Genomic DNA, 20,077 nt, shown 5'->3' with positions numbered 1-20,077 from the left:
TCAGGTCCAGCCTCTTCAGGGCCCCAGTACCCTGGAGGCAACAGGTCTATGAGGGCACATTTCCCCTCCCTGGCGAGGACCACACTCAGGGAGATCTTCACAGCCTGGCTGCACAAAGAAGAGATGGCCCAACAAAAAGACCCTGAGTTCTTCATCCCAGCCCTTGCTATTAACTGGCTGTGTGTGCCTGGGGAAGGCCCCTGCCCTCTGGACTTAGTGTTTCCATCTGTGATGTGGGCAGGTTGGACTAGATGAAAGTTGCCCAGACTCCAGTCATTCACATGCCCCTTCCTCACCTGTACACGAGATCACCTGTCCTGAAAAGTAGTTTGTCTTTTTATTCAAATGAACTCCCTTTGTTAAAAATCCAAAATGAAACCTTGTTGTTGTTTAGTTGCTAAGTCATGTCCAGTTCTTTGCAACCCCGTGGACTGTAGCATGCCAGGCTTCCCTGTCCTTTACTATCTCCTGGAGTTTGCTCAAACTCATGTCCGTTGAGTCAGCGATGCTACCTAACTATCTCATCCTCTGTTGCCCCCTTCTCCTCATGCCCTCAATCTTTCCCAGCATCAGGGACTCATTGGAACAGACCCTGATGCTGGCAAATGAAACTTTATTGCCTACCATAAATGGGAAAAAGTGGTAACAGCTGTTATAAATAGAAAGTAACCATAAAGATACTTAAAAAAAAGAAGAAGAAGGCAAACTGCTGGTTAGATTCGGGGTGGACATTGCTTCCCACTGGTGGAGGCCTGCAGGTCTGGTTAGGAAAGAGCTTAGAGGGAGGTTGGGCAGGTGTTAGGGGTGAGACAGGACTACGCGGAGACCATATACAGACTAGTTTCCCTGCAGTGTGCCTGGATAGCACAGGATGGTGGTGAAGAGGGGTCACCCCTGGAGGGTCCGTCAGTGTGAGCATCACTCCTCACAGAGGTATTTCCCTGACCTCTCTCTCCTGTGCCCTCTGAATGTGCCCCGGGCCTGGCCCCTCCCCAGCCACTCACACCTCCTCTGCAAGCCTCCCAGAAGCCAAGGGTCAGGAAGCCGTGAGCCGGATTTTGTAACTCAAGCCAGCGGGTATCTGCTTCAAATCCTGATGCAGGAGAGAAACCAATATGGAAATCTGAAGCCGTGCCATCCGCGAGCTCAGCGGTGTCAGGTGCTGCCTGTCACAGAGAGGACCTTGGCCCGTTCTAATCTTACCTGCGGCCACCAGACTCCTCCACCCCATCTTCTCCAACCCCGCCCTCCCTTGACCCAGGGCTCCCAAAGCCCATGACCACCCCCAGGGTGAAGCCTTCCTGAATCTCCCTGTGGCATTAGCAGGTCTGATCAGAGAAAAATGTCTCTTAGCTACTCTAAGGCCTGAAGTGTGCCCACTCTTCTCACCCCTGGAAGACAGGCAGCCTGGGGGAGCCAGGAGACCCAAGTTTGGGGTGCACTGTGCTCCAACGGCTCCCTATGCTGCCTCACCTCTGAAATCTGGAGGGCCATGGTGCCTCCCGCAGCCACGGAATTCAAGGGTATTATTTACTTGAAAAAATGCTCTGTTTTGGATTCAGATTTCAGAAGGATATTTGAAATGCTGAACCTGCTGCCAGCTCTGTTGAAGACACAGGAAAGCCCACTTTTTCCTCTGGCCTTGGCTCCTGCCTGGGGCTCTGTAGGAGGGGTCATCTTCGTAACACCCAGCCCCCACCACCCAGATCTGAACAGCCAAGCCAGAAAAACACAGAAGGGGAAAAAATGTTAAAAAAAAAAAAAAAATAGTCTGGGCTTTGTCTTAGAAAGTGCTTTTTTCTCTCTAGTTAATAATTATGTTCTCTCATGCAGGCCTTATCATTCATTCAGTCGTTCGTTCGTTCCAGCAGGCTGGTGTTTGACTGACAAGCACCTGTAGGTTATTTATAGCTCATGTCCCTCTTGGTACACACCCCTTGTAAAATATTTTAAACATCACCCCTGTACTCAAATATATTTATTGAACACACACTGTGTGTTTCAGGCACTGAGCTTGTCAAGCCCCAGAGCACATTGGTGTCCAGATGTGGTCACTCTCTCAAGAGCTTGTGGTCCTCTGCTGGAAGAGACACACCCATGGTTGCAGGGCAAGACTGGCTGTGGCAGAGACCCAGACACAGGACCTGCCATGGGAGCTGGAGGAGGGCGCCCTCCCGTCTTGGCCAGAAATGCAGCCGAGACATTTTGGAGCAATTACCCAGAGGGTGAAATTTCACACCTCAGACTCTTATTGAATCCCCTTAGTGACAGAGCAGGAGGGTACCTGAGAGCTCTTTGAGGCCAGCATTCCCAAAGTGGGTTCTGAGAAATGCTAGTTTTGTGGGTGTTAATAGACATTCAAAATAATCAATATGCCCTTGTGACATACTTGGGGGTAGCCTGCTGTGGGCCCCTAAAATGTCTAGATTTGTGGGTGATATGATCACTCTGCTTTTTCTTCTCCTCCCTTGGAAAAGTGTCCTATTTATACTTCATCTATTCCCATCCTCCTTCCAGCTCAAATAGGATCAACTCCATGGGTACAGTTTGAGCGGGTACATAACCCAACATTATATCAGGAAAGGGCTTCCCTGGTGGCTCAGCGGTAAAGAATCCACCTGCCAATGTAGGAGACCTCGGTTCAATCCCAGGATCTGGAAGATCCCCTGGAGAAGGAAATGGCAACCCACTCCAGTACTCTTTCCTGGGAAATCCCATGGACAGGAGCCTGGCGGGTTACAGTTCGTGAGGTCGCAGAAGAGTCAGATACAACACAGAGACTAAACAACAGCAAATAGACACTGCTCCCTCAAAAAAGTCTGAAAGTCAGGTTAGTTTGGTAAATGCTGCGTCAAGCAAAGCCAAGTCAGTCAGTTTCTGGGTTACAGTACTTATCATAGCCTCACTTGTTCATCGCTTTGTGAAATATACAAGGGTGGGAGGGGCTGAGGTGTGAACCGCAGTCCTCTGTTCTAGGGAGCGTTGCAAAAGGCCAGTGCTTCCCTAGAGTTTATTCAGGGGGATCATACTCTAGTCCAACCCCTTGGTCACAGATAAAGAAACTGAGGCCCAGTTTCACAGACAGCCCAGAGAGTGGCTGTTGTTCACTCGCTAAGTTGTATCCAACTCTGCAACCCCATGGACTATAGAACAACAGACTCCTCTATCCTCCACTATCTTCTGGAGCTTGCTCAAACTCATGTCCATTGAGTCAGTGATGCCATTCAATCATCTCATCCTCTGTCACCCCCTTCTCCTCTTGCCTTATCTTTCCCAGCATCAGGGTCTTTTCTGATGAGTCAGTTCTTTGCATCAGGTGGCCAAAGTATTGGAGCTTCAGCATCAGTCCTTCCAAAGAATATTCAGGATTTCCTTTAGGATGGACTGGTTGGATCTCCTTGCAGTCCAAGGGACTCCCAAGAGTCTTCTCTAACACCACAGTTAGAAAGCGTCCGTCCCTCGGCGCTTTCCTTCTTTGCAGTTCAGCTCTCACATTGGTACATGACCACTGGAAAGATCTGGCTCTTGGGCAATGTCTCACAGGGAGTAGGGCCCAAGCTGGGACCAGAATCCAGGGCTTCTCCCCTGTCTGCGAGCTGTTTAGGGCATGTGGTTTGGGCTTTGGCTGCTGGTGCCCTGTGAAAAGTGTGAAATCCACGTGGGCTGAAGCAATCCTGGGGAGATTCCTGGAGGAGGCAGGATGTGTATTAGAAAGTCTGAGGCCTCTGCATGCCAACGCTTTGTGACTTTATTGACCATACAGTGGTATCACTGAGAACCAGGTATACACTAGAACCTCATCGATGCCCAATCTGCTGAAAAGGGACTTCAGGATGGGGATGGCCTCTCGCCTGAGGAGATACTAATCTCCCTGAGCTCACAAAAACATGGACGCACTTGGAAGTGTGTTTTCCAGGTCCCTTCTTCCAGGAAGCTCTCCCCCACCCCGGTTGCTGCCTCTAAATCAAAATGATGCCCCCACCCTGAGTTCTCATTCCGGATGTTTTGTAGTGTTGTTCTACCCTTCATCTTTCTTGTGAGTTTTGTGCTTAGCCAGTGTGAGATCCCCACTAGTTCGTAAGCAGTTTGAGAGCAGAGCTACTGGTTCATTCTTCTTCATTATTGTTAATGCTCATGAAGAACTCACCATGTGCCAGGCACACGTGTGCCAGCCCTCCGTATTTCCCCCTGGATTGTCTCATTTTATCTCCATCACGGCTCTCTCCAGGGGCTATTTCTGTTCCCATATTATGGAAGAGAGAACTGAGTCATGGGAGGTAGAAGTGACTTGCTCGAGAACATGGACAAGTAAGCGATGAAGTAGAGATTTGAACCCAGGCCTTCACTTCTCTTTATGGCCTGGCTTGTAAAACTGGATGAAATTGGGTTGTGAGTAATCCCACAGGCAGGCTTCCCAAGTGGTAAAGAATCCGCCTGCAGTGCAGGAGACACGGGTTTGATCCCTGTTCTGGGAAGATCCCCTGGAGGAGGAAATGGCAACCCACTGTAATATTCTTGCCTGGGAAATCCCATGGACAGAGGAGCCTGGTGGGCTGTAGCCCATGGGGGTTGCAAAGGAGTCAGACACGACTGAGCAACTAAACAACACTCCTACATTCACCCTGCTCTCCGGGGCCAGTGACCTGAGGTTGGGAGTTGGGACCACCCCCACCCACCCAAGCACCATGCTCCAAGCTCAGCCCTGTCTCTGCGGGTTCACTGTAAGAGGATCTGGGATGTGAGGTGTGGTCACCTGAAACGTAAGAGTGCAGGAGTCATAGACTGACAGTTGTTGGCCTTCAGGCTTGCGCACCCTCTGCCGCTGTGCCCGGACCTGCCCCAGGCCTGTGCACCTAGTCTCACTCATCCTCATGTCTCTGCAGAACTTCCTAGGCTGGGAGTCTGGCGGTTTTCCCACCAGTCACCCCTCATCCTACCCTTTCACCTTTATTTATGGACAAGAAAACATGGATGCAGGGTTTATAGCTGTGTCCGTGTGGACAGAATGTTAACATTGGTGATACCCAAGTGCCACTCTCCCTGCAGGCCTGCCTGGGCCGGGGGCTGGGGTCTCCTTTCTTCCGTAATTAAAGGTTCACCAGCGAGGACAGATTGCTCATCATTCTTTCATCCTCGTAGTCCCTGTTGGAGAAGACAGGGCACCGCTCGTGAGGCAGTCCTGGCTGCCCGCTCATGAGTCCGGCCTGGGCCCTGGCCACCGTGTGCATGAGGCCTCGAGTGGGGAGCAGGTGGGTCCAGCCCAGCCTGGGGAGGCCCCTAGAACATCACCGAAGGGCACTCGTCATGACCGGTCACTGATTCTGCTTTCTGCCTCACGTGGGCTGAATGTCAGGGAGAGGCCCACAGAGGCTCAGAAAATGAGTATGTGGAACTAAATAGTCAGGAACCAGGTAAACAACCCATAGCTAGGGGCTTCCCAGGTGGCTCAATGGTAAAGAATCCACCTGCAGTGCAGGAGATGTGGATTCAATCCCTGGGTCGGAAAGATCCCCTGGAGAGGAATTGGTAACCAACTCCAATATTCTAGCCTGGGAAATCCAATGGACAGAGGAGCCTGGTGGGCTACAATCGATGGGAGTTGCAAAGAGTTGGACATGACTTAGCAGCTAAACAAAAACAAGTCCTGTCTAGTTAAAACTATGGGGTATATGTATGCTAGAACGTTGCTAAGCAAGCAGAAGAAAGAAATGGTAATTGTGTGACATGATGCAGGTATTAGCTATTGCTACAGCGATCATCGCTTTGCAATAAATGTGTATCTAATGCCATGTGCATCTTAAACTTACATAATGTTATCCATCAATTATATCTCCGTAAAGCTGGAAATGTATATACCCTCCACATTCTAACCAAAGTTAGAAAAAGTTAAACTCCCAACACCAACAAAACACTTCCTGGGATGATGTGTGTGAAGCCCTCCATAAGGGGCCAGCTTGGAAAAACATCCTAATTGGCAACTCTCTTTTTTAATATTATTGTCATCAGTGTTGTTGCCCCGGCGACAGGCCTCACCTGCCGTGCTGGTCTAAGGCACAGCAGGTAACTCCTCTGGAGCTCATCTCCCTCTTCTGTAGCACCACTGCAGGACCCGCCTCACAGATTTGGGATGAGGAGAGGATGAACCAGGACCCCTTAATGTTGCTGTTCATTAGTGAAATCGTTATTGAGGAAACTGAGCCTGACACCCGTCTCCTGACTCGGCAGGGCCCTCATGTGTCCCAGACTGGGAGGCAGGGACAGCCTGGCAGGACAACACGACACGGGCTCTGCCACCTTCTGGCCGTGTGACCAGGGCAAGCCTCCCGCCTCTCCTGGCCTCGGTTTCTTCCTCTGAATAGAGCAGGTGATCTCCCAGGTCCCTTCTGGCTGCTCTGGCTTCCATGAAAGCCTGCAGGTGGCTGCCCCTTGTGAGGCTCAAGTTTTTCCCAGAAGAGGTTTGGGGGTTGGAGCTCTGTGTCAGCCTCGTGCCGGTGGATCCCCTGCAGCTCTGTGCCCTGATCTCTGGGAACCCTGGGCTGGGCTGTCTTTCCGGGAAGAGCACAGCCTGGCTCTGTAGGGAGGGGAATTTGATGGTGTCCAGTGAAAGAGAACAGGTTGGGGTGGCTATGGGAGCTCAGGGCCCTGAACTTGTTGGTGGACGGAGGTCCAGGTGCTAGGGGATAGGGAGGCAGCTAGAGGAGGGGCAGAAAATTCAGGCAAGGCCAGGTGAGCAAAATAGAGAGGCTCTGGCACAACTGGGGACAGCTAATGGCTGTTGGGATGGAACCGAGCTTCTGACACCTTGAAGGACCTGGTCAGCCTTGGCTTAGGTATGGATCCACTTTGTGAACAGGGCAGGGGAGCAGGAGGCAGGGCCGCTGGGCTGGACAGCTGCCATTCACCCCTGGAGACCCGCTGGCCGCCCTTCTCCCCGCCTGTGCTGGGAGTGGACCTAGAGGGCTGCATCCGTTCAGCACCTCCCCCCCAGCTTCCTATTGGCTCTGCCAGTGGGGAGCCCTGGCAAGCCCTAGACTGAGGAGCAGGGAGCTGTTGAAGTGTTTAGTCTTCCAGCTGTCCCTGGGGGTCCCCTTGGGCTGGCTGTGTGCCTCGCCCACAGGTGGGAGCTCCCACCAGGGGTCTTCCCTTGCAGCCCATTCTGTGCCTGGGTCTGGAAACTATTTCTTCCCCCCACCTGCTTCCAGATGCGGGGTGGCAGTGATGAGCCTTTTGCTCCCCCCAGGGAACTGCACCACTACTTCTCGCAGCTTTGTCCAGAAGCCCTTTATGAAGCTCTCAAGACCCTGCCTCCTGCAGCTCCCCAGAGCCGCAGAACAGAGGCGCTAGAGAGGGATTCTGGGGAGGGGGCGGCAGGACCCTGGACCCCGACTTCACCTGGAATCTGATCCAGTCTTCTCACCCTTGATTACTCCAACGGATGGACCTGGGATCTCCCCCCTGCCCCCACCGCCTGCCCCGGTATTCTCTGTCTGTGTGTCTGGAGCAGAGAAGGGAAAGATCGGGTAGGAAGCCCGGCAGGGCCAAGGGGACAGCCCTGCTCGGGCCCAGCCCATCTCTGTCCTATCCACACGTGGCCCAGAGTGCAGCTCTCCCGGGAGCAGTCGGAAAGATAGTGCAGTCCCTCAGCTCCTGGGCTTCCCCGGTGGCTCAGGGGTAAAGAATCTGCCTGCAAGAATCAATCTGCTAGAGATGCAGAGGAGGCGGGTTCGATCCCTGGGTCGGGAAGATCCCCTTGAGAAGGAAATGGCAACCCGATCCATTATTTGTGCCTGGGAAATCCCATGGACAGAGGCACTTCCTGGGCTACTGGACTTGGGGTGGCAGAGTCGGGTGCGACTGAGCACTCACCGTTAACATCTACCATCCTCGGTTTCTAAATACTGGGATCAGTTCAAATATGAAATTTTAAGCAAATACTAAATTTCAAACAGTCAGATTCAGATCCCTGGCCACCGGTCTGGAGCCGAGGAAACACAGGCCCCTCTGACAGGCTTTTCTGGTCTTTGTTTGTAGGCTTCCTGCACCTGGAGTGTGGACTGAGGACGGCCCAGGAGACAGGTGAGTGTGAGACTGAGACCCCTGGTTCACCTGGGGCACTCTGCATCCCATTTACACTTCAGCGCCGACAGTGGCCCCGCTTAGGAAACCCCTGGGTTGCAAACCACCTGTCTGTACAGTCAGCCACCCCCGGCCTCCCTGGCCCCTCCCGACACCAACACTTCACTCCTCGACCCCTGTGGACCTGCAGGTAGTGGGGGAGGAAAAGGAAGCAAGAAGCAGACAGGAAGCTGCGGTTTGGACACATTTCCTGCGGCTGACTTTTCCCTTATGTCCTGCAGGGCCTGCGTGTTGCTGCTTTACCTCGCCGTGACATTCTAAAACAGAGGGTCACTTGGGCTAGCCCATGTCCTTTTGAGATAAAGACCCATGTTCCTGGGTGGGTTACACAGCTCTCATTTCAGTCATTCACACTTCAGTATCTTTTAACACCATCAGATTATTTTCCAGTTATTATGTGACTGAGGTCAGCCACACTGAGGAGGTATTATTGACTTGGGGACTTGAGAAGGGAGAGCCCTGTGAGGAGGGCCTTGGCTCAGCCTCCATGGGGCCTGGAATGGAACAAGGGTCTGGAAGCCCACAGAGGACCTTCTTGGAGCTTCATGACTGTCCATTCGTTTACAAACGTTAAGAGACACAGCCCCTTTGCCTGGGGGACTGCCTGGGAGTTCTGTCAACGGCTATGGGCTGCCACTTCACTCGCAACCTCGGAGCAATCAGAGAAATCGTCCTTTCACGGGGTGGGTGTGTGCAGGGCTCGGTGGAATCAGCAGTCACGCCAGGGCATTTGGGGCTTCCCAGATGGCTCAGTGGTAAACAATCCGCCTGCCAATGCAGGAGATGCAGGTTTGATCCCTGGATCAGGAAGATCCCCCCGGAGTAGGAAATGGCAACCCACTCCAGTATTCTTGCCTTAGAGAATCCCATGGACAGAGAAGCCTGGCGGGCTACAGTCCAAGAGGTCGCACAGAGTCGGGCACAACTGAACGACTGAACACCTACGCATACCAGGGCATTTGGTAGCAGACAGCCGTGTCCACCAACACCCTTCCCCGCCGACCTGCCACAGTGCCCACATGGCCACCATCTGTGTCACCCCCGGGAAAGGATGAGGGAGCTTTGAAAGCTTCTGTCCAAGTGTCATCTGTAGGTTAGTTACAAGAGAATGGGCGATTTGGATTTTCTGTGTTTTCGGAGTTTCACATACTAAGTGTGAATTACTGCATTGGTTTTACTCTGCTATCTGGATTGGTCTAGTAAGCCTTGGGCATGTATGTTCATTGTAGAAGCTCTCTGATCAGATTAGCCTCAGCAGATGACAGGGTTTGGGGAGCTGAGAAATGGGCAGGTAAGTTTAGATGGAGAAGTAAAAGGCGGTAGTGGGGAAGGATTAAAGATCTGCCAAAGGTGGACATGCTCTGCTTTTTTTTTTTTTTTTTTAATTTATTGGAAGGAAGATGGCAGACTTTTAAAAAAACTTTTTATTTTATATTGGTATGTAGCCAATTAACAGTGTTGCAATAGTTTCAAGTGGACAGCAAAGGGACTCAGCCATACGTCTGCATGTATCCATTCTCCCCCATAACTCCCTTCCCATCCAGGCTTCCACAAAACACTGAGAAGAATTCCCTGTGCTATACAGCAGATCCTTGTTGGTTATCCATTTTAAATATAGCCGTGTGTACACATCCATCCCAAACTCCCCAACTATCCCTTCCTCCATCCTCCCTGCTGGTAGCCATAAGTTGGTTCTCGAAGTCGGTGAGTCTGCTTCTGTTTTGTAAATAAGTTCATTTGTATCATTTCTTTTTTCGGCTCTGCATATAAGGGATGTCCTAGGATCTTTCTTCTTCTCTATTTGACTTATTTCAGTCAGTATAACAATTTCTAGGTTCATCCATCTTGCTGCAGGTGGCATCATTTCATTCTTTTTGATGGCTGAGTAATAGCCCATTGTATATTATGTACCACATCTTCTTTATCCATTCCTCTGTCAGTGGACACTTAGGTTGCTTCCATGTCTTGAGTATTTATTTCAAATAGGAATGATCTGGCTGCTGCTGTGGAGTGAATAAGTGGCTGGGAGCTGGGGGGACGGTGGAACAGTTGGGAGGCTGATGCAGTCATCCTGGTAGCCTGGACTTGATGGTGGCCATGGGGAAGTAAACAGAAGAGAATGACAGTCACGATGTGGGTAGAAAGGAGGAGAGTCACAAGTGAGCACACTTTTGCGATTTAGGCAAAGGCAGACAGGAGGGCACTTGCAGAGATATTTGGAGGTGCCTTTGCCAAACTCTCACCCCACACTGAGCTCTGATAGTCCAACTGCTGCCCACTCAGGGGGGCCCTGACTCACAGTAGCCCCGGCAGGTCGGCCAACAGGGACCTCAGCATCCGGGGACGGGGGAGACCGCCTGCCTGGGGTCCCATGTCAGGGCTCAGGCTGGGCTCCAGGGCTGTGCCCAGGATTTCAGAGTTGCTGAGGGGATGATTGAATGAGAAAATTTGGCCCCACAAAACGTGACAACTTGGTTTAGCATTTTCCTCTAATTTAGCAAAATCTCTTCCTTCAGCATCTTTCCTGACAGAGAAAAAATTGGCCATTATTCCTAGAGATCCACTTGGTACTGACTTTATTTCTTTCTTAAAAATATGTATTTATTTATTTTTCACTGTGCGGGATCTTCGTTGCTGTGAGCTTTTCTCTAGTTGCGGCGAGTGGGGACTACTCTCTGGTTGCAGCGTGAAGCCTTCTCATTGGGGTGGCTCCTCTTGTTATGGAGCACGGGCTCTAGGGAATGTATATAGATCATGCTTCAGTATACAGATCATACTTCAATAGTTGAGGCTCCTGGGCTCTGGAACACAGGCTCAGTCATTGTGGTGCGTGGGCTTAGTTGCTCCGTGGCATGTAGGATCCTCCTGGAAAGGGGATGCAGCCCATGTTCCCCGCATTGGCAGGTGGATTCTTCACCACTGAGCCACCAGGGAAGTCCCTGACCTTGTTTCTCACCTAAATGTCCTGGTCCTCCTGTCCTGGTGGATGTTAGCACAGGAGTGGACTGAGTAGCAGCTGACAGGCCTGCTTCTATCTGCCTCTCAGGGACCCTCAGAGCGACCCTGGGACACAGGCCAGGAGGGGTTATCAGCAGCCTCCTCATTATACAGATAACAAAACTGAGGCTCAGCGGGAGGACATCCCTCACCCAAAGTGACCAAAACCCGAGTCGGGAAAGTCCACATTCTGTGAATGTTTCCCAGTTGTGTCTTTTGCCTTTAACCTCTCAGTAACTTCTGGAGTAAATGACCCGGCACGTTTTGCTTTCAGAGCATCTGTTGGTTACTCACTAAGAAAACATTTCTTTTCCTTTCACTCAAACTGTTTGAACTGTTCTGCCCTCTTGTGCTTCTTTCCACATCCCTGTGAATACATCTTTAGAACAACCAGTGGCAAAGCAAAAGACTCAATGAGACACCACGTCATTGGTACAATACCCTTCCCAGCGTCTGGCCAGCTTTCTTGGTGGCACCTGTTTCTTCATTCATTTGACAGTCATTTGTTGAGTCGAGTGCTGGGAGGACAGCAGCAGACAGAGCAGATGTGGCCCCTGCCCTCAAGGGCTGCGGTTCCAATAAGGGAGCAGGACAGTGAACAACAAAACAAGATGCCACCTCTCAGGCTGTTCAGGCTACAAGCAAGACTCAAGCCAGGGAGAGGAGGTGAGGGAGGCACTTTTATAGAGGGTAATCAGGGAAGGCTTCTTGGAGCAGGTGGCCCTTCCGATTGAATGTAAGGAATGAGAACATTCCAGGTCAAAGGGAAAAGCAGAAGTCCTGAGGCAGGCCAAAGCTTAAAGTCTGGGGACATGGAGAAGCCAGTGTGGCCAAAGGGACAGAGCAGGGGAACACGAGGTGGCTGTGACGTCTGGGAGGGAGGTGAGGGCCATATGGCAAAGACTCTGGGGGCAGGCACGCGAGATTTCAGACCGGCTTGTGTGGTGATCTTGCAGCCCCCAGTTGCTGTGTGGAGAGTAGGCAGCCAGAAGCAAGGGGAAAGCGGGGAGACAGGGAGAAGGCTTCAGTGGTGGCCATAATTTCAGGTGAGAGGCTCTGGTGGCTGGACCCAGTCAGGGCAGTGGTGGTGGGGAGAAGTGGCTGTGTACTGAACAGATGTGAAGGTTGAGTTCATGGGACTCACTCTGTCTTTGGATGTGGGGGAAGAGGGAAGGAGAGGAATCATGGGTGACTCTGGGTAGGGGGAGCACTGTCATTCTGACGCTGCTGGAGTGCTGATATCCAAACCTGGCACTAACTGCCCAGAGTTAGCACAGACCTCACGAGATGGAGAACACTGTTCCCAATGAAAGCATCCCCACCTCAGACGCCAGCCACCAGTAGGGTCTCCAGGCTACCATACTTTTACTGGGCTGGCTACAAATCTGGGGGCTCCTGCAACCCCTCTGGCTTGGTGACTCACTAGAATGACTCACAGAACTTGGGAAAATGCTATACTTACAATTACAGTCTTATTATAAAGGCTACAGGTCAAGACCAGCCGAATGAAGAGATACATAGAGCGCTCATGATTGAACTGCACCTCTATCCCTCTCCTCCCTGGAGGTGAGGCTGGCTCAAGCCCCACCCCTCCACTTCCCTGATTGGTCCTTCCGGTGACCAGCCCCCATCCTGACTCAGCTCATTAGCATAAGCTCAGGTGTGACCCCAGGGGCTCATGAACAACAGAGACACCTCTGTCTCTTGGGAAATTCCAAGAATTGAGAGGCTCCTTCCCAGGAACCAGGGACAAAGGCAGTTTAATTTTTTATTAAACAGCAGGCTGGATGCTGGTGCCATTTACTGAAACCAGCAGAAGGAGGGAGGCCAGGGGTGGGGGCTGGAAATAGTAGGTTTGGTGAGGGAAATGAAGGGTAGTGCTTTGAGCACATCGACTCTAAGATGCTCATTGGACATCCAAGTGGAGGTGGGGAGGACGCAGTTGGATCTATGAGTCTGGAGCTCGGGGAAGAGATCAGTATATAGATCATACTTCAAGCAGTAGGACTGGATAGATTAATTCAGGAAGTAAGAGTCATTAGGGAGGAAAAAAGAGCCAAGGGTTGTGCTTGGGGAGCACAGTGTTTGGGGAGCGAGGAGCCAGCCCAGGAGACAGAGGAGCAGTGGGCTTAGAGGCTTCTATCTGGCCCCCCAGCCCACCCCACACACTCTCCCATGGTGGAGGCATGTCTCTGCTCACAGCCTTCTCATCCCTCATCTATGGCATGGGGACAGTGGGCTCTGCCCACCCCTGTCAGGGTGCACAGTCACCACTTAACATGTAGGGGAAAGGCACTTTGCAGAAATGCCCGGCAGAAACCAGGAGCCATGATCCTCATTCAGGAGTGGATGGGAACCCCGTCCTAACAGCCAGATGGTGCAGTCGGGAGACTGCCGTCTGAGGTGGGATTTGGCAGCGGCTTGATCTGAAGCACCTCAGATCTGCAGAGGCACACCTGGCAGCCTCAGGTCCTGGCTCCCCACCCGTGAAATGGGAGCATCCTGGTTGAGTGGGCTCATGCCACCTGTTGAGAGAGACAGTCCAAGGAGCCCAGCTGGGCAGAATACACCCTGATAACTTCTGTGGTCGTCAGGGGCTCTTCCGTCCGTACCTTCAGCCGTGTATGTGGCTCTGCTGGGCTTGACAGACGCGTGGCGCATCCCAGCCAGCAGGGCCCTCCCCGCACCTCCCATTTCACAGAGGAGTGGGCTAAAGCCAGGAGAGATTGGGCCAAGCTTCCCTCTGGCAGCTGTTACTATCTCCTACCTAAATATTCCTATGTAAGGGAAGGGAGGGAGGGAAAGCGGACATGGGGAGAGGGGTGAGGCCCAGGGTGCTGTGCGGATTCGGGAGGATGGAGGCTCACCTTGGCTTTCAAGAAGAAGGGAACTAGGAATCCTGACTCCATCAGACACTTGGAGAGCGAGTGAGTCTTAGAACATTCTCAGTCTGGACCCTGTCAAGCCAGTCGCTTTACCTGGAAGTCTGTGACTCCACTCTTTGATTCTCCTTGTGCAGCGAGCACGCTGGTGGTTTGGTCTCAGGTTGTATGGAAAGAAGCATCTAGAAGGAGACAAGCACCGAGTGATGTGGGGCGGAGGGCATGACCTCCCACCACCCCCATGACTTGGAAAGGACGAAAAACTGTGGGCCAGGGGCCTGGGTTTGAAAATGTCTGGGATCTAGAAGCAGATGATGAATGAGTCTGAGGGGTCGCTGGCCCATCCTGCTTTTTGCCCTCCCTCCACGGGGAGCCACAGAGCCAGTTCTTGAAAAGCCAGTGCCCTTTCAACTCTCCCGGGGGCTCTGTGTTGCCTTCCAGAAACCCTGACTCTCAAACTTGCTTGGCTGGTTCTTGGGCTGCAGGTCATATTTCTGGAGCTTTTTCTGGAGCTTCCTTCCTTGATTCTCAGTGTCTCCACACGCCTCTGGGGAGATCTGAGGTGGGGCAGTTAGGAGGGAGCGGGCGCGTCTCTAAAGCAGTGCCGAGCTGGGAGCTTTGTGTGAGCTGTCTCACTGCAGGCTTGTGCCACTTCACAGGCAGGCAAACTGAGGCACATAAAGGCTGAAGGGCTTGCCTGGATGATCCAGTGAACAAGCAGGCGAGCAGGATGGGAAGCTGGGCCCATGGGACCCGGAGCCTGGGTCCAGAGTCTGCCTGCTGCTCCCCACGTGCACACCCTCAACTGAGTCTCCGAGGCTGGTCCCTCAGTTGGCTTGGCTGTTCCTTTCTCACTCCTCTCTACTATCTTTGTAACATCCCAGGGGCCCACTCTCCTCAAAGGCAGTTCATGTTTGACCCTGTTTTGGGACTCCCTTGGCTCAAATCCTGGAAGATCCCCAAAGTCCTGGAAAAGCCCCCAAATTGGGCCACTCTGAAAATAACCAGAGAGAATGAGAGGGCTTCTGGAGTCTAGACGTCAGAACTGATTGGTCAGGGATCGGCCAGAAGGAAGGCTCATGCCCTTGGTTGCCAGAAATGTGATCATCAGGTCTTCAAGGCCAGAGTCTGGAATAGTGGGCAAAAAAAATGATAATGATAGATGATAGATAGATGGATGCATCAATAGATAGGTGGGAGAGACACAAGAAGAATGAACTGGGCACGGGAGAGGCAGAGGAACCGTGTGTGGTCCAGGAGGGCAGACCAGTCACAGGTTTTTCTAGACCTGTGATGCGTCCACTGGGAGTGGGTGATGACATCAGGAGCAGCTCTGGACACAAAGGGAGGGAGCTCAGTTGGTTGAGGGGTGACCAGCACTAGGCAGTCATTCAGTGTCTGACCAAACAGCCCACTCACCCGGGACGAGAGCGGAGGCACTGCAGTGACCCCATGTGTTCACTTCATCAGCTCTGAGTCATCAAAAGATGCTTACATTACAAGTGGGTTCTGCTGCAACTTATGTTTACAGTGTGGATTAGTTAATTCCCATTAAAGCCAACCCAGAAACTGGTAGGCAGGGAGCTGGCCCTTAGTAGGTTAACCTTCATTTATCTGGAGTCCCCCTGCCACTCCTCCCCTTGCACGGATGATCGGGGGCCTTCCTGCACCCCAGCCAGTGGCATTTCTGTATTGGCAAATGGTGTTCCAGGCCCCCACCAATGGCCTTTTCTTAGATGGTTGCCTTTAATTTTCTCTTTCTTTTTATGCACACTTGCAAAGCCCCTGGCTTCAGCCAGGCGTGCCGAGGAGGGTTGGAGTAGCCGGACTGATCGATGCTGGAGGGCTCCTTGTGGATGCCAGAGCCACAGTCCTGGGTGGGGGTGGCTGAAGGCTCTGTAGCAGCGGCCGCCTGCCTCTGCTGCTGGCGGCCAGAGCTCCGGACAGGTCTGCACCCTGCAGACCCCTCCGGCCTGGAGCCTGGGGCACTGGAGAGAGGCCCACACCTCTGGCAGGGCTGGCCCAGGACATTCTCAGAGGGGTAAGTGAGGGGCTGTGAGTGCCATGGACCCTTGGAGGCTGGGAAGGAGGCACGGGTTCTGGGACTTGTAGAAAAGCAAAGCTGATAAAGCCATTGCTGCAGAGACTGAAGGAGGAGACCGCTCGAGAGCCCGCTCCTGGTGACTCCATGAGGTGGCAGCAGTACCTGACCCTGCTCAGACTTGAAGTCGCCTGGAATTCTGGGGCAGGAAGGCTGCCCTTGACTCACGGCCAAAGCAGGGCGGTCATAGGACTTCCCCAGAGGACCTTAGCTCCTTCCTTCATTTTTTGCCAGATGTTGACTGAAGGCCGTGTACATGCCAGGCTCCCTGTGGGGCACCAGGGTGTTCAAGGAGGACAGGAATGAGGCCTTTACCCAGCAATGCCCCTAGATGTGCCAGGAGGATGGTTGCTTAAGTAACTGTACTGTCCTGTGGATAATAGGAAAGGGTCTGTCCAGGGGAGGAAGAAGCCAACTGGACTTCAGGGTGCTAGAGAAGATTTTACAGGGAAGGCGTCATTCAGATTGGGTCCTGAAGGATGAATAGGAGTTCTTCGAGGAACAAGAGACAGCCAAGATGTTATGAGTGCGTGCAAAGAGATCTGAACATACAAAAATGTAATAGTAGGTGGTAAAAAGCTCAGCAGGCCTGAGCAGGCACTGCAGAAAGTAAGCAGAAAAGATTGACAGGGCCATATCATGAAAGGCCTCAAATGCCAGGTGAAGGAGTTTGGGCTTGATCCTGCAGGCAGGTGAGAGATGAAGTTTTTAAAGCAGTGATGTGATGTGGTCAGTTTTGCATCTTAGAAAACTCAGTCTGGCTACCGTATAGACAGGGTGAGGAGGGACACAGGAAGATCCCCGAGGAGACAGCTGTGTCCTGCAACTCTTAGAGGCCAGTGCTCTAGACCAAGGTCACTGGGAAGTGAGGGACAGGGGACAGCTTTGCTGTTTGTTGTCTGAGTTTGAGCTGGAAGACAGGTTGGAAAGTCAACGATAAAGGAAGAGGCTGGGGTGATTTCGTACTGGACCGTGGGGATGGGCTGGGTGTTGGGCCCTCTCGATGAGAGAGGGAATGGAGGAGGAGGAGCAGGTGGTAGGGGGTGGGGGGAGCACAGGAAGGACAAGTGATGAGCTCGAATGTGGCCTCTGAACCGAGCTGCTGGGGGGACGTGGCTTTAAGATGGCGGCACCCAAGGCCCCCTCACCCCCTTATCCCCGCGGGCTCCATGGTGACACCTCTGGAGATGCTGAGTCAAAGCCAGATTTACGACCCCACGCCCTGAGATTCCTGGTCCTCCACCCAGGGCACTGAATTGTGCAGCGGCCATCAGTCAAGCAGTAAGATTTTAACCTTGCACCTACTGTGTGCTTAGCCTGATCTTCAGGGCTTGGGAGTGAATCACCCTGGGTACGTGTATGAAAGAGGAGTACCACGCTCCGTCTGGAAGATTCCCAAATGTGAATGGGATGCTGCTGACCAAGTTGGCGGTGTAGAGCTGGGGCTGGAAATCAGGGCTTTAGAAAGCCTGGCCTGCTGGCTACCTGCCCAGAGACCCTCGGCAGGGTGGCAGAGGGGTGAAGGAGGGGTGACTAGGGTCTGACTGGTCGAGAATTACTCTGGCTCCCCACTCACCCCTTCCTGGGATCCTACTTGACTTTAGAAAAGATCTTGGGGTTAGGATAAATAGAAATGGAGATTAGGGACTATAAATAAATGGAATGAATAACAGAAACAGGAAATACAGATAGTTTCTGAGGTGGGAGGCGGCATTGCTGGAGATCTGGGGGTGCCTGGCTTTATGGGGAGTTGCCGGGACAGATAACTCTGTTGTATTGAACTCTTGTGCTGGCCTTTCCCTTATTCACCATATTCTCTCTTCACACATGGGGATCGGAGAGGTGAAGCAACTGGCCTGTGTCACACAGCCAGTACGTGGCAGAGCTGGGCTCCTGCCCAAGCCTGGCCCAGCCGGAAGCAGGGCTTCTCCTCCCCTGCACCCCTGCCATGCCAGTGGTGCACCTTGGTCTCCGGGTAAAGTTGAGAAAGATAGAACATTTGCCAACAGGGTGAGATTCATCCTTGAATAACCAAATTAAGTGTTTTTCTTAAAGATGTCGACTGGTTGGGAGCAGCTGAGGGGTGTGTGTGTGTGTGTGTGTGTTGTGTGTATAGACACACTGTCACACTTATGTATTATTGAGCACCTACTGTGTGCCAGTAATACATAAGTGTATTTGGGCTTCCCAGATGGTTCAGCGGGTAAAGAATCCACCAGCAATGCAGGAGACACAGGTTCAATCCCTGGATCTGAAAGATCCCCTGGAGGAGGAAATGGCAACCCACTCCAGTATTCTTTGCCTGGGAAATCGCATGGACCGAGGAGCCTGACAGGCTACAGTCCACGGGGCTGCAAAGAGTAGGACAGGACTGAGCGACTGAGCAACAGCGCTATGTACCGGATGCAGCGGATGCGGCGGTGCCTGAGCCCCGCTTTGGCTGGGCTCCTGGGGAGTCACGGGCAGGCATATGGGGCAGGGTCTTATACACGAGCAGGTCTGGACAAGCACACGAACACACGTGTGTGCACACGTTAGTGTTCCGAGCCCATGTCACGAGGAAAAGCACACTGGCCTCACAGAGACCCACGTACCTGCCCCAGACTCGCGTTCCAGTGCCTGCTCACCCCCCACACTCATCCACCCTGGGAACCAACTCAGGAGAGGGCACTGACCCCTCCGCCTGATGTGCTAGCCAGAGGGTTTGAAGTGCAGGCCGTCCCGTTTCACCCTAGAGCTCCGCACAGGACCTCAGTCCCAGGCCCGTCTCCACCCCACCCGTCATGACAGGAGGGCCAGAGCTCCTGGGCTTGATGACTCGGGTGCAGCTTTGCTGGGGGCTCTACTGAGAGTCATCACCGCCTCTGTCCACTAAACACACCCCTGGGCCCTTGGCATGTGTTGTCTCCTCTCACGTTTACTCCAGCCCTGGAGGTGGATCCATCTTACAGGCGAGGAAACTGAGGCTCGGAGAGATGGGGCCTTTTACCTAGGGTCTCACACAGTTCACAAGTAGCAGACCTGAACCCTGAATCCCTCGTTGAAATCAGCAAGCCCAAAGCAGGTGCTGCTCAGGGTGACCCGATGCCCGGAGCCCCCATGGGTGGTGGAGTCCTCGGGCTTTTCCTATACATTCCTGACACTTCGAGGCCTCCTGGGACATGGAGCGCTTCTCTCCTGATGCCTCAGGCCTGGTTCCCAGTACCATCGTCCAGTTTCCTGCTGGCCTGGCCTCTCTGGGCAGTGATGTGTCAGGTGGGAAGAAGGAAGGACTTAGCCTTACAGAGTGGCAAGGAGGCCCTGCTCATGGGTGGTGAACAGGCTGCTCTGCAGACAGACACCCCACCCCACCCCCGCCTCAGAGTCCTAGCCATTACCTGCAGATAATAATAGCACCCACATTGGATTTTATTCAGTGTTAAATGAGATAGCACATAAAGTGCTTAACCTAGAGCCCAGCACAGGGGGTGGTACTATTGTTTCATTATTCTTGGCATCTGTTCATTTACCTGTCCGTGGTTTCCTGTGGGCCAATCTGATGGGGGAGTAAGTATGTTAAGCTCTAGACACATGGGGGCAGGCTTATATTCCAGTGGGAGAAGTGGAAGTATTAATGAATAAAGGTACTTTGGTGCAAAAGATGCTGTGAAGGGGGTCTGAATGGGGTGTGGGGGGCAACACAGAAGGTACATGATGTCAAGAAGCGAGTAGAGCCCTGCAGTGAAGCCGTCCAAGAGGTGGATATTTTCCCATCAGAGCGAGGAAGGGCATTCCAGGAGGAGGAACCAGTAGAAGCCAAAGTTTAGGACAAGAAGAGTGAGATGCACTGGAGAAAGTGTACATGGAGCAGGTCCTGATATCCACAGGGTCGGAGCATGTGAGCTGGGTGAGAGAAGCAGGCGAGGGTAAGACAGTATGGAGTGGTGGGGACTGTGGCCAACACGAGGGTACTTGACGTCTC

At 52.7% G+C, this 20,077-nt stretch overlaps 1 long non-coding RNA gene across 1 annotated transcript in view; it reads left to right on the top strand.

Annotated features, from left to right (window-relative positions):
- Positions 1-20,077, top strand: part of LOC147348658 (uncharacterized) — a 108,436-nt gene that overhangs the window by 9,508 nt on the left and 78,851 nt on the right. Inside the window, exon 2 of the long non-coding RNA XR_015151811.1 lies at positions 8,032-8,076. This is a non-coding gene — a long non-coding RNA (uncharacterized LOC147348658). The remainder of the gene's footprint in view (positions 1-8,031; positions 8,077-20,077) is intronic.

Source organism: Bos grunniens, chromosome 22, assembly GCF_055505025.1.
Source record: "Bos grunniens cultivar Pamir isolate PY7600 chromosome 22, Bosgru_T2T1.0, whole genome shotgun sequence".
NCBI classification, from domain to species: Eukaryota; Metazoa; Chordata; class Mammalia; order Artiodactyla; family Bovidae; genus Bos; species Bos grunniens.
Note: the sequence above shows the minus strand (reverse complement) of the source record. Positions and strands in the feature narration are given on the sequence as shown.